This window comes from Dermacentor silvarum, chromosome 2, assembly GCF_013339745.2.
Source record: "Dermacentor silvarum isolate Dsil-2018 chromosome 2, BIME_Dsil_1.4, whole genome shotgun sequence".
In the NCBI taxonomy this organism is placed as follows: Eukaryota; Metazoa; Arthropoda; class Arachnida; order Ixodida; family Ixodidae; genus Dermacentor; species Dermacentor silvarum.
This window is the reverse complement of record NC_051155.1, coordinates 23891341-23906658: the sequence shown is the minus strand read 5'-3', so window position 1 is coordinate 23906658 and position 15318 is coordinate 23891341. Positions and strand designations below refer to the sequence as shown.

The following is a 15318-nucleotide window of genomic DNA, read 5'->3' as shown; positions in this document are numbered from 1 at the left end:
TTCCGAATTAAATTGTTGATTTCGTGGCTCGTCGGCCTATCAAGGATTGACTTGGCTGGGTGAAGGTGCGTAAAGTTGGTCACTCAAAACTAAGCGCAACAAGCTGCATGCTGCTAATAGAATCAGTTCTAAATTGTAATTAAAGGCGAAAACACGGAAGTCTAAATTACTTTTCTTATCATTAAATTGTATATTTCATTTTAATATTTATAACAGCTTTTCTTTGACGCCGTAGTGGCGCTGCAAACGCAACACGCTATCCGCAAACGCAAAACGCCTATTCCAAAACTCTTCATTCCTGCATGCCCCAACGTTAACACCCGCAAAGCTCTTTGGGGGCCCCTATTCTAAAACTTTATTAGCCATCAACATGGTTTGCTTTTTGACAGTAACCTGTTTTCACAGCATTACCACTGTTATCAATTTGTTGTTTACCATTGCTCTTTGTGCGCCGTTGTGGCTTTACCATTTCGAGCGAGTTACGTTCGAGACGTGCTCGTCGCCGAAAACGATCGACTGCGTGCTTCTTACACTAGTGTGCCGGTTTGCGCAGTAATCTTTAATCTTTTTAAGCTCCGTTTACACCGATTCAGACAGTGAGTGGCATCTGTTTCCTGTCCCTACTCCTAACGCATGTTCTTGGCGTGCTAGAGACCTGAGATGGCGGCCAGGTTGATGTAAATTGACACTATATAGGTAGTGTGTGTTCCAGCTAATCTGGGCCAAGCTAATTAAAAAAAAACAAGAAAATGAGAAAACGAGATAGGACGATGAGACAAATAACACGAGACATCATAGCACGAAATACTTGTTTTAGATCATAAAAAAATAAGCCATGAGCACGTCGCCGTCGCAGATCGCTGGACAGCTGAACGTGAGAGATCGATGACGCTGAATATTATTTTGTGTTCAGGAGTTCGTAGTTGATATTTCTCTAAATAACTAAAAATAATAACTTAGTACTATCTGTCATAAAATAAAAGCACTGATTTCGCCCTCTGCAGCGATTCGCTGGAACTTAACAGCTTCCGGGGCCACCCAAAAAGTGTTCTGTGCAAGCATGATGTCGCTGTTGTTGATGTAAAGGGCCGATCATCACGGTGGCACGGACATTTTGTTACGACGGGTTGTGCAAAAAAGGATTGCCGTAGTGGAATGTGAAATTGTACACACAAATAAAATTGCAAATAAAAATGGCTATATTTGGCTACGAAATATTTTGCACTTTTTTTCTGTTTGGATACATTTGAGCTACAACTTCTCTAGCTTTTGGCTACGCCACCTCGTCGGACCTGGCAACACTGACCCAGGGACCCACCGACCTTCCGCGGATCACTGTTTGAAGACCCGGAAAGCTAGCTGGAAATATACGAAAGAGTCGCTACGTTCCACAACAGGAACTCCGACAACAAACTGTGGCTTGTATAGTACTCTTTGAAAGACACAGCCTGGGCATGGTTCGCTGCGTTCCATAAGAGGAACTCCGACGACAAACTGCGGCTTGTATAGTACTCTTTGAAAGACACAGCCTGGGTATGGTACGCTGCGTTCCATAAGAGGAACTCCGACGACAAACTGCGGCTTGTATAGTACTCTTTGAAAGACACAGCCTGGGTATGGTACGCTGCGTTCCATAACAGCAACTCCGACGACAAACTGCGGCATGTATAGTACTCTTTGAAAGACACAGCCTGGGTATGTTACGCTGCGTTCCATAACAGCAACTCCGACGACAAACTGCGGCATGTATAGTACTCTTTGAAAGACACAGCCTGGGTATGGTACGCTGCGTTCCATAAGAGGAACTCCGACGACAAACTGCGGCTTGTATAGTACTCTTTGAAAGACACAGCCTGGGTATGGTACGCTGCGTTCCATAACAGCAACTCCGACGACAAACTGCGGCATGTATAGTACTCTTTGAAAGACACAGCCTGGGTATGGTACGCTGCGTTCCATAACAGCAACTCCGACGACAAACTGCGGCATGTATAGTACTCTTTGAAAGACACAGCCTGGGTATGGTACGCTGCGTTCCATAAGAGGAACTCCGACGACAAACTGCGGCTTGTATAGTACTCTTTGAAAGACACAGCCTGGGTATGGTACGCTGCGTTCCATAACAGCAACTCCGACGACAAACTGCGGCATGTATAGTACTCTTTGAAAGACACAGCCTGGGTATGGTACGCTGCGTTCCATAAGAGGAACTCCGACGACAAACTGCGGCTTGTATAGTACTCTTTGAAAGACACAGCCTGGGTATGGTACGCTGCGTTCCATAACAGCAACTCCGACGACAAACTGCGGCATGTATAGTACTCTTTGAAAGACACAGCCTGGGTATGGTACGCTGCGTTCCATAAGAGGAACTCCGACGACAAACTGCGGCTTGTATAGTACTCTTTGAAAGACACAGCCTGGGTATGGTACGCTGCGTTCCATAACAGCAACTCCGACGACAAACTGCGGCATGTATAGTACTCTTTGAAAGACACAGCCTGGGTATGGTACGCTGCGTTCCATAAGAGGAACTCCGACGACAAACTGCGGCTTGTATAGTACTCTTTGAAAGACACAGCCTGGGTATGGTACGCTGCGTTCCATAACAGCAACTCCGACGACAAACTGCGGCATGTATAGTACTCTTTGAAAGACACAGCCTGGGCATGGTTCGCTGCGTTCCATAAGAGGAACTCCGACGACAAACTGCGGCTTGTATAGTACTCTTTGAAAGACACAGCCTGGGTATGGTACGCTGCGTTCCATAACAGCAACTCCGACGACAAACTGCGGCATGTATAGTACTCCTTGAAAGACGCAGCCTGGGTATGGCTCGATGGATCGTGAGTCCAACCTGACAACGTGGGACCTCTTCTCCAACGCCTTCTTGAACACCTTCACGAGTGTAGTCCGCAAGGGAGGACGGAAGCGATACTGGAATCCTGTGCGCAGCTCCCAAACGACAACGTGGCCATCTTCAGAGTGGAAATGACTCGTCTCTTTGTACACGCCGATCCCGAGAAGTATGATTTCACAGAAGAACTCCCGCTTCCTGCTGCAGAGTGGGAAACCAGATCTCTTCGCCGGAATAATTCGCAACCCACCCAAGAACGTCGCGGAACTTACGACGGAAGCCACAGCCATCTCGAAAACGCACGAAAAGCGTCAAGTGCTCACGCCCAAGTGCGAACTCCAAGCACTAGGCTCTGATGACTTCAGTGAGACTACCAGGGTCATCGTGCGCGATAAACTTCGAAGCAATGCTTCGTATGTCGCAGTGTCAAGAGGCTTCACTCTCTGACATCGTCCGAGAAGGGATCCAGGTGGCCATTGGGAGTTTATTAAGTGCGTCCGGGACTGCCGCTGGCCCAGCCGAAAGCGACGACCTGCGCCGCCGTCGCCCGCCGTCGGGGCTCCCCTTCAACGCCAGGGAGCTGGACCACTCCGTCGTCCGCCTACCAGCCCGCGCAGCACACCGAGGAAGACATGGCGCGCCCCCGACTACCGCCCGCTTTGCTATCCCTGCCGCCGATGACCATACCGGGAGATGGGACAGCGAGGGTTCGCCGTCAGCGCTTCGCGCCCACAGCAATGCGAACGACCACATGAAATTGCCGACTGCCTCTCAATGACTTGGTGGAGCCCTCGACGACTGTCGACGACTGTGCGCTGCCGTCAGGCCGCTACCTGTCGCCGCAGCGCCGACTGTACTCTGGCCAAACCCGTGGCTGGTCTGTCAGCCCATGCATATCCGGAAAACTAAAAGCAGCAACCGATGGAGGTGTGTTTGCTGTTCGTTGAAATGCCGAAGGCCCTCCACCGCCGACGCCGACGCTGCAACTTACCTCTCGAATACCTAGCTATCACGCGCCGCCGTCCACATGGAGCTCCGAAGGGAAAAACGCGACGTAACAACAGCGGGGTGATGCAACGCAGCCCTGATCCGATCCCACAACCGAACTGCAATGCGAGGCAAAGAACCACCGAACTCGATGTGCCTCCCCACGGCCACACAGTCACCGCTCTAGTGCACACAGGAGCCTTTACTACTACTACGTCATCAGTGAATCCTTCGCCGCCAAGTTTAGGAAGTTAAGACTGCATGGGACGGGCACTGAAATCCGAAGAGCTGGAGGACATCTGATAACGCCGACTGGAATCTGCACGGCAAGAAGTACAGTTCGTCACTGGACCTACCACGCGACGTTCGTTATCCTGCAACTATGCCCACGAGACGTAATGCTCGGCATGGACTTTCTGAGCCAGTACGACGATGTCATCGACCTAAGTCCATAACACTGTCCACAGACCAAGTGATATTACCGGACAGGAGTCTCAGTCGCCGTGCCTTGAGTCTACTTGAAGATCAAGTCAGCATTCCGCCTCATGATTTCCGTCGGGTACGAAACAGCTAAAGGCATCGAAGTCATCGTAGAGAACGACCAACAACTGCTACTAGACCGTCGAATCGTCCAGCTAAGCGGAGGAAAAGCAGAGGTCATGGTGACGACCTTCAGCCAGGAGTATAAACACCTGAACAAGGGCATGAAAGTTGAATACATGGAAGAAATTACAGCATTCAGCGATGAGTCTGTCGTCTGGGATTCCACCGAAGCTATAATAATAGTCCGTTTTCCTGAACCAGCTTTTGATATTACTCTGAGACCCGCTGCAGTGGCTTAGCGGCTATGGTGCGGCGCTGCTGAGAACGAGGTGGCGGGTTCGAATCCCGGCCGTGGCGGCCGCATTTCGATGGGTGCGAAATGCAAAAGCGCCCGTGTCCCGTGCATTGGGGGCACGTTAAAGATGAATTGGTGGTCTAATTTATTCTGGAGTCACCACTACGGCGTGCCTCATAATCAAATTGTGTGTTTGGCACGTAAAACCCCAGAATTCAATTCGATATTAATCTGAGTCTTTCCAGGCATAAACAAGAACAGCTCAAAGGTGTTCTGCAGCATACAAGGACTGCTTCTCGTCGTCATTAAGAGTTTATTTATTTTATTTTATTTACCCTCAGGCCTTACAGAAAGCGTTATAAAGAGGGGCAATCATAGCATCAAGAATAGTATATAACTTTGTGGCTGCGTCCATTCGCTAAAATACGTCTTTAATCAAGAAGGGAAACGTTCCTTTTCATTTTCCTCTATAGTAAACGACCATTTTCTGCCAAATAAATTAAAGCCCGTTCTTGAAAGAGTATGCCTCACGGAGCTCTTTGTTGCCCGTTGCAGTCGCTGCGAGTCTTGTTGTGCTTGCAGCGCTCTACCCGCTCTGAGGTGGCAAAACAATTGTGTGCTGAGGCTGCAGGCATTCGTACCATTCACGAAGCAACCGCGCCCGACAATGATGAACAACGATCTAATAAGAAGGCGTTCTGCGAAAAACTGTTTTTTGTTGTGTTCCAGCTGTGGATTACGCGACGCTACGGCTTTCCGTTATAGCCTTCGTTCTGGGGAAGATCGCAAAACCGAACTCGGGGATGTCGTGCGTTGCGTAATGCAGCAACGCAGCTTGTACGGATCTGTTTACCGCCTTTGCTCGAAGCATCACAGAATGGCCAGCCGCTTTACGTTAGCCGAGATGAAATGGTATCGTATGGAATGTCGCAAGACGCACAATAAAAGTGGTTGCATAACACATGAAAAGGTGCTTCGAACCTGAGATAACTCATTATCTCAATTTAATACAACAATACACGGCCAATTTTTAGTGACAGAAATTGGTACTTGCTTGGCAGGGCTGTTGACAGGTTCGCACACAAGCTCTCGCAAACACGCACATAAGCATTTGTGTGAGCGTCTGATGTAAGCAACCGAGTTGCAGTAATTGGCTTGTAACTTCCGCCTAGAAGGCACGAATGTGGCTTCCTGGATTCGGTGGAAGTGACCGCCTTGCTTTTAAATCTTTTTTCGGCAGTCGTCGCTGTTTATAACTTTTCTTCAAGTATAAACCCCATGGAAGCGATCTTGCACGCAACAAGCGACGCGATGGAGATGGCTGTCGCGTCCGCTCGTCGCCTGCAAGTCGAACCCCACGCGAGCGACTGCGTTGAGCGACATCTATCCGGTGTTGCCGGTATGAGGGCAGCAAACACGTGCCGAAACTGGCGGGATGCGTGCTCTAATAGTTTATGTGCTGTACCAGATCAGCTTAAAGTACTTCTGAAGGTCTTGCAGTAGGTTCGTATCCTCGCACGTTTGAAAATTTAGTCGTTAATTGCACGTTCCGGGTGACAATCGGTAGTACGTGACTGAAGTACATCCTATTCCGGCATCGCGCTATTGGCTAGTCACGTCCGGGTGACGAATTCTAGAGTTCCAGAACCGAGCGACGAGAACGAGCGATATCTGTTCGCGCGACGGGCCCCATTTCGTCGCTCGAAGCCGTCGCTCGTCGCCGTCGCGCACAAAACGCTCTCGCGGGGTTTGGGCTTTATTTCTACCATGGTCATCGCGGAATGCCCAGCAGCGTTACATAAGAACGGAATGGTTCATATTGTTGGTGGTGAAGTGGCCAGTCGGTCATTGCTAATTGTTGAGTGTAAAGTTAGCACGATATGTGAACAGTCAGCCAATGAAGCAGTTGTTTTCACTAACCTTTTTTTATGAGAGTGTTGACTCGGGGAGTGCGAGTAGTCGCGGCATGCTCCGTGACTGATGGCAGCTCGCGAAACGTAACTCCATGCTTGTCGAGAGTGTAATGTGCTCGCTTCGAACGTTCTAACTCCTGCGTAGACTTGAAACGTTCTTTTCTTGTTCGGATTAAGCAGGCGTGACGATTACTTTAATGACCGCCTCAAATCTCTCCATTGTCCATGAAACAGATTAGATTTTCTTCTCATTCTTACTCAGTGTGCAGCGCTTTCGATATTTTCTTAATAACTTTACACTAGTAAGCACGTCTGCAAAAAAGAAAATATAGCACTTGTTTGTGCGTGTGATTGATACAGTTTAGCAGGTAGGTTGTCGTGGTCCAGTCATAGCGGAGCGTTGCAGCCGCCAATCGTTTTTTTTCTACCTTCCGCTCGTCGATCGCCGTGGCGTAATATACTCGCCGGCCTCCCGCTGATTGAAGAGCCATCCGCGCTCTTTGACAGATGTTGCGCACGCCTAGCGACCAACTTTGTGAAGCAGTGTGGGTGATTGTTATGCCATGGCTGCGCAGGTTGAGCGGAGCCCCCGCAACGTACGCGCCGACTGGGGAGGACGAGTGATGGACGATCTGCCGGGGTGCTGCTCTCCGGGAGCGGAGCACAGGCTGCGACACTGACCCGTACGTATACTATATATCGTGAGCCTTTACCGAGAAGTTAGATGGAGACAGATAGAAGGCGTAATGGTATAAACAAGGGCAGATAGTGCGACCCCACGTGCATTCCTCTACAGCTACTCTGCCGTGGTGAAGAGGAACAGGAACAGGGCACTAGATGAGTGACGCCGACTATAGGGGGGAGGATAGGCGGAGCACATGACGGAAAGTTCTGCTCAAAACCTAGCGTCTGAACAGCGGTAGTCCTTAAAAAATTGAGGGAAACCTGTATGGCCTGAAAACTATATTGACAGTCTCGGTTTAACTTGCTCTGACAATATAGTTGGCTGTCGAGAGGCGTGAAAGAATAACCGTTAGCGTCTGGTAGTTTTGAACTTATTCGTGACATTATGTACAGATTCAGGCACATGGCACGCCTCACAGTCTGGAGGCTCAATGCGTCGTATCATGTGCGAATAACCACGCGTGAACGTCAGTTCCAGTCTTGGCCAGTGCACGCTGGCTGGCAAAAAAAAAATGACATGCATCATCACACTCGTATCTATCAATCCCTTATGTTTAAAACGTGTAAGCATATATGACCGCTCGCATGTTCCCGTCAATCATAGCTGTGTATTTCATATTTTTTGCCGCCAACCAAGTTTTGAAACAATCGCTTTTACTTCCACCGACTCCATCCGCCAGTGTCCATCTTTTTAAATTGGTATTGGCATGCGTCGCATAATCCACATTTGAGTCCGTTATCGCGACAGCTAGCAGCGGCCTTCCCGCTTTTGTCGCAGACGTTGTCGCCTTGAAAAATTCTATTACTGGTATATTTACTATAAGCGAGGGGTGTGCGAATATACTAAACTTCTGAATAACGAATCAAATAGTCAGTATTCGATTTGGTCCTCGAATCGAATAGCCGAAAATCTGCATATTTTTGTGCAGTTTTCGAATACTTCCCGTCGTCGACTGTACACGATCAGAAATGAAATTTATCGATGGGAGCGAAATGCGGAAAACACTCGTGTACTTAGATTTAGCTGCACGTTAAAGAACCCCAGATGGTCCAAATTAATCCGGAGTCCCCCACTACGGCGTGCCTCATAATCATATGGTGGTTTTGGCACGTAAACCCCCATAATTAATAACTGTGGCTCCAATCCACGCTGTGAAGGTGGTTGGACAGCGAAGCTGTAAACGACACCCACAATGATTACTCATTGTGACGTCACTTGAATTCACACATGTGGCTCTACAAAGAGTGAAACCAGAGACAAGTGAAATGTACTGAACCACATCTTTTATTACTTCACAACGACATTATATTCACGCTGTTCTTCTGGCGTCTTTACTTTCCTTGGTCTACCCATGGTAGCCTGGAATAAATTGAATAAGCTGCTAGACCGTGGTGACGTCACTACGTGATTTCTATGCTGTTGGGTACTTTTCCACTCGGAGTAGCTTACGCAGCCGTAATCTTTACCAGGAAACACACGAGGGAGAAGGAACGTGCTGCGCAATTTTCGCAGACGTCATTAGCATACATTATATGGTTTGCACGTCCCACGAGGGTTTTGAATGACGTCAACCCCTTTCGAAGCAGCTGCAAACCTAATGTCTACCGAGACGCGTCGGAGGATGTTCCCATTGTACTCGCCACGGTGGCTCAGTCAGCTAAGGCGTTGCGCTGCTGAGCACGAGATCGCGGGATCGAATCCCGGCCGCGGCGGCCGCCTTTAGATGGAGGCATAATGCAAAAGCGCTCGTGTGCTTGCTTTGTAGTGCACGTTAAAGAACCCCAGGTGGTCAAAATTAATCTGGAGCCCTCCACTACGGCGTGCCTCATAATGAGAAGTGGTTTTGGCGCGTAAAAACCCAGGAAGAAGAAGATGTTCCCATTGTTTACACGCGCCTTATCATCCATCATGTGGATTTGATGCTTGTTTTGTTGTTTTTCTTTTGAAAACGAGTGCTGAGCTGTATGCTGTGAAATAATCATTCTTTTCTTTAACTCCCTCAGTAATTTGGCCATTATGGACGCCTTTTTTAATGTTTTAGTTTTTATTAGTAATTGCAGTTAGCACGAGTTAAGTCGCAGACTCGGTTTGAGCGCTGAATTAAATTTTATGCGTAAGTGTCAAATGACCCATTGAGCTAAATGCAGCTCCACTAACGTGAAACCTGGGAGGTGCGAAGCATGCAGTGATGCACCGCTAATGGGCTCATACTGCCTTAAGCAATGGCTCATAACCCCGTAAACGCGGCCTCCCCATTACGACGACAGAAGAGAAGTGAATTTCTACGCTGGAATGATGAGCGGCAACGCAGCCAGCTGTGGAAGACGACGACGACGACGACGTTTTTTGCTTACGCCAATGACACGACAATTTCCTTGGCTGGTAGAGGTATACATCATCGTTGTAAAAGAAATGAAATTGAAGCAAAAATGCGACAACTTTCATCCCATCCACAGTGGGCATAACGTATTGTTGGTGCGTCACTCTCAATGCCAAGCTTTTCCCGCTAAACACGATCACTCGCCATGAAATGTTGTTTAGGCACGGCATTCGGAAGTGGGTGTTGTTTGGCGCTATTTATAGATGCAGCACCTGTGTCTGCTCATTAAATTAAAGCCGAGTATACGTGATCGTCACTGCAGCATACGTCATACAATAGTGGCATTGTTTGCCTCGACCATTCGGAATAAACCAAAAGCTTTTTTGTGTGTGTGTGCTTTGCCATTGGCGCTGCTCATTCCTGGTTTGGTTGCGAAGGTATACACACATTTTATGCGACTCGCAAGGTTATCTTCATAGACTTTGCATGAGAATGTATAGCCACGTATGCTCCGAAGAGCCCCGAGTTGGCGAACAAACTGGTCAGTTGTTCCCAAGGCTTTGTAAACCATGTTTCATAATATGCAGTCTAATGACAAACTTTGTAATGTTCCGAATATTAGGTTGTGAAAATTGTTTGATAATAATTATGAGAAGACTGCACTTTGTTCCAATACTAACGGAAAGTCTACAGTATTCCATTCGATTCGCTTTTGGCACTATCCGATTCGTGTTCGATTCGGTCTCAAAGACTACTATTCGCACTCCATACTAAAATCACCCCTGTCTGTGATTTCTTTGGACTATTAGAGTACAGAAATGAAGAAATAAAGTATTATTGAATACTGGAGTGAGATGGCATATCTTCTTCCGACCCGAAGACAGATGAAGGAGATATCGCTTTTCAAGTCGGGTTTCTCTTTTGTTTCATTTTTGCCGATTGGTATGTTACGAACCTGAAAAATCCATTTTCGTGTAAATGCCACGGTTAGGTGCTCAAAACAGCGTCTCCATGTACAGGGATAAAGTAACCCTTCCCTCCGGTTTCTTGTGAAAAGCACTTTTTCTTGCCCAAGGAGAAAGATGAGGGAGTAATTCGCCGTGTAGTAGATTGTCATATTGATGCTGCATCATGGATTTTTATCTTTTTTTCATCATCATTATGTCAACTGGCAGTATTTGAAACCTACTTTACAGGTGCTAACCGTCGTCTGCGAAGGCACAATCGTCTCTATCAAATTAGTGTCAATATTGAAGGAACCTGATAGCTCAAATTTGCCTCAAATGTACTTGCATGCAGCTCTGCATGTAGTCGCCTTTACATACCGGATGATTATCTTACGCAATCGCTTCCGAGTCGATGCTGAAAAAGTTTGTAGACAATGTGCATTTTATAGTCAAGGCGTCTCATGAGGATACAGATTTTTTTTCTAAGGGATAAGAGGGGAAACAAAAAAAGAAAGTGGCAGACTTCCACGCGGCGAACAGTTTCATTATCAAGCGCGCAGTGAGTGGGTTTAATACGCAGCTTATAATGTAAGAATAGTTATAGTTAATTAATCGTTTATGGACGTCCTTATAATGATACCATTCGCGAGTAAAAAATATGTCCCTTATGTGTACACTGAACAGTATAAACTAGCCTCACCGAAACGCTCATGAGATTGCGACATCTGTATATGGAGTGCTAAACTCGAACTAGTAAACCGTACATTGACGCAGGTTACTGCCTGTAAAGGGGACATGAGTATTGCGAACGGTAGACATTGTTTTCTTAGCTTGTGCGGCGAGCTAAGGTCCGACAGGAAATTTGTTTTCCGGATAGCGCAGTGGCCGAACTATGACACATAGTCGTTTGGAAGAGTATTCAGTAAAGTATGACGACAGAGGGTGGGTGGAACCCTGTCGCAAGAGTTCTCTTTCTCAATATGAGCCCTTGAAATTTCTCTGTTTGCTATAGGGCTCTGACATGAAAAAAGAACAGAAAACAGAAAAGAAATACTAACTAAATAAATGTGCCTATGTGATATGGCAGTGACACTAGCGTAGCGCGCAAAATGAAATCAGGAGAACTGCGATGTGTTCCCAAATTCCGGTGTCAATCGGTACCCAATGCAGTACGGCGTGCCACGCTATGTAAATACACTAGGATGCAGTAATAATAATTATTCCTTCGCCTCATTATTGTTCCTAGGAACAACGCAAAGGTCTGAATACTGACGCACGGGTACAGTGACAAGAAAACTAAGTCAGGGAATACTACAAGAGAACGCAAGTATTAACGAGGGGAAAAAATGCAGGTTCGAACACACAAGTTGAAAGTCCGGAACATTCGGGAATTATAGAAGCGAAAAAAAGCAGTATGAAAGCAAGGGAACAGTTTGCATGATTTCCCTAATAGCACGGGAAAGACAACGACAGAAGGGAGGACGACAGGACAAGCCACGCGTACAAACTCGCCCAAATTTCAGTTCTTGTAAGAGAACAATTGTGAAAATGAGCAGTTGGCATTCAACAAAACAGAAGGCAAATCCACAGCAAAAAGACGGAGAACAAGACGTGAAATCTGGAAAAAGCAATGAGGACAAGGCAATGGCAGAGCTCAGAACAAAATAGTGATAGTGACATGAAAATCATCGATATCCATTAGGCAAATGCAGATATTTAAATCTACGCACCGTTGTATGTTGGCTATGTAATGGACTATGTGTTTTGGGGATTGGCATTCGAAGCACGGTGCAACTCAGTAGTTCCTGGCAGGTGACGATACCATAAAGGATACCGTGAATAGAAACGGAAGGACAGCGCGATTACGTCCGCAAAAAAAGTGATGCAAGTGCTGCTATGAAAACACATGCTGGTGTTACAACGTCGTGATCGTATATACTCAGAAACTGTTTTTTTTTTTCAATCTGTCCCATGATATCACTGTTAGAATTAGTTGGGCCATTCGAGATCACCGAGGCGTATTTAGGTTGAGGAAGGAAGATGATTATGTACAACTCAAGGAAAGGTGTGGGATAATTGAAGTATTTTGATTGTTTGCAAAAAGAACCAGAGAGCGCGCAGGCCCCGCATTGCGACACGGTCGGCGTGCTGCTTGCATTGATCATTCGTTTGTAGCACGTTTCAGGGCACGGATCACGTGGTACTTCTTTAAATCTGCGTGAGCTTTCTTTTCAGTAGGCTCTGCAACTTCTCCATTGACGAACTGGATTATAAATCGATACTCTCAATGTGGCTTAACTAATTATTATTAAATGATGACCGAACTCAAAGCAAAGAACACTGAGTTTCTCAAGAGGACAGGGATAAATACAAGTTAGTTATGTTCTTGTAGTGCCCACGTGAGCTTTTTGAGGCTTGGAACAAGATTTTTAAGTTATTTATTTATTCAGTCATTTGGTTATTTATACTGAGTGCCTACAGCAGCCTTAGGGCATTATAGTAATAGGGTATTTAAAATTATCCCCTTTTTTAAGTAATGCACAATGAAAACTCAATTTTCAAGCACCGTGCTACACGTGTTAGCCTTGAGATTGTGAGAAAATCAAGGGAAGTGCAGCAGTTGTGCGCAGAGCTCAGCGGACGACAAATTCGGGTCACCTTGGCAACTTCGCCCGAGAGCCTGTCGTCGCAGCCCTGCCATCGATCGTGCTCGAGAAGACCTCGAAAAGACTTTTCACGAACACATTTACAGCGATAACTGAACATGATGGGCTCACTCCCGTATAGTCGTCTTGTTGCCCGCCGGTGCCGCCGGCGTTCGTCGCTTCAATTCTAGGGTGCTTTGCTGTGAAATATTACAAATAAATAGAAAGTTGCAGTGTCCCGCAAGCGGCGATTCGAACCATTGAGTACCTTACAATATTTTCGTGAGGTAAATGTTTATGCGAGTTCCCTAACGGGCGCTGTGCCCGCCAGGGAATGTGGTTGTGCGAGGCTTTGCCTGGAAAGTAGCTTTGCCCAAAAACGCGTCCTGACTGCACATACAAAAAAGCTTTCTCGAAATTATATCTTAAAGGGTTTTCATTCACCCGTGTTACATCATCCAAAAAATCCGACGACACCTAAGCACCTTTATGAGTCGTGAATACGAAAGCGTTAATGCCCAATTGAACGCCGCTGAGCGGCCCTTTGAAGTTTTGCACTTCAAGTAAGGTATACGATAACTGCACTACGTGCTGCCCGAGCCAGCAAGTAGTAACATTCTTTGGTGCCAATGCCGCGTGCCACCGACGCGGCGATGCCCAACTGGTCGAGGCGCGCTCGTGACGTGGTGTCGCAGCCAATGGGAATCTAGGTGCCGTTTTGCTGCTACAGACGCCGGCGACTTCTTCGCTCAATGGGCCATTTGCGGTTTTCACATCAGTAAAGCTTTCTCATCTAAAGCGCATAGGCAAGCGAGGAAAAACAAGAACAGACGACAACATGTCGCACAGCGAGCGCTGACCTTGTCGTCTCCTTAACTGTATTTATTTATGTATTTATTTATTTAAAGATACCTTACAGGCCCCTAGAAGCATTGTGTAAGGGGGGAGAGTACAATAAAAATTATTACTTATACAATACCTAGAATACATATGAGAATACATATACAAAACATATAGGGTAAGAAATGTGCTAATATACTAATACAGTGTTACAATATGACCTAGGAAACAAACCGAACGCTTTGGACGCGACAGCTCATTTAACAGTGAAATGTCACACAGTAAAACATAGTCAACAGAATTACAGAGCAAGCGCGACATAATTAGGCTATAGCAAAACAGTATGTAAGGCGTAGTTGCACATTGATAACGGGAAAGGCAATGACAAAGAATAATATGTGAGGTTATGTCAGTACTGTTTAAGTCCCGCATAATTGTACATACACGTACAGCTTGAGTGGATAAAAATGTTTTTAGGGTAATATTAGAAAAACACTGCTCTCGAGTGCTGTATTAGTAGAAAGTGAACCATTGTGACAGGCAGGACGGTGGTAGCCAGGCGCGCCTTGTCCTGGCTTTTCGAGAACGATGCCAGTCCGGAGCGACCACATCGCAGCATTCGCATAAATACAACAGCGGCGCAGCGCCACTTATTCCTCGATATAATATTGTAAGAAACTCTGTGATTCGTGCCGTGCCGACCTACAGATTGCCAGTCGATGGTGTCCTACCTCTCGGCTGGTGCTGGAGCAAAGACTACTGCGCCTGAACAATACGGTTCTTGGTCTCTTGAGCGCTCGTTAAAATAATTGGGCGACAGCATGCTCCGTATATTAATCAAAAACTTTAGTAGGACGTTCTGGAGTGCTAGTTGGTTCATAGCTTTTAGACGTTTTTAAAACTGCGAAAAAAAAAAGCGAGGGCACACGAAAGAAACACATACGACACCACGAGCGCACACTGCCGACTGTTTACTACTGGAAATCAAGCAACATATATTTAATTGAGGATCATATACACGTGTCCGCATTGTCACTCTCACATGTGCCGATAAACATAAAAGTAAAAATAAAAAATATCTGCTGAGTAATAGTGTAAAACAAGATCGTGGTCTACCCATGGCAGTCTTAGAATTAACTGAATCAGTTGCTAGACGAGTCTCCCTGTTATATGTGAAAGCGTGGTGACGCGTCATTATATATATATATATATATATATATATGCTGTATGCCTGATTGTAAACAAAGATATGCCGTTTGTCATCAATTGTTAATCTGACGTTTTGT

General features: G+C 46.4%; 1 protein-coding gene across 6 annotated transcripts in view; it reads left to right on the top strand.

The window, feature by feature from the left end:
• Nucleotides 1–15318, top strand: part of LOC119441364 (glycoprotein-N-acetylgalactosamine 3-beta-galactosyltransferase 1) — a 131385-nt gene that overhangs the window by 73884 nt on the left and 42183 nt on the right. For all 6 annotated transcript variants that reach the window (XM_049661189.1, XM_037705976.2, XM_037705975.2 and 3 more), the window contains exon 2: nt 7171–7278. The gene's annotated coding sequence lies outside the window, so the exon portion shown is untranslated. The remainder of the gene's footprint in view (nt 1–7170; nt 7279–15318) is intronic.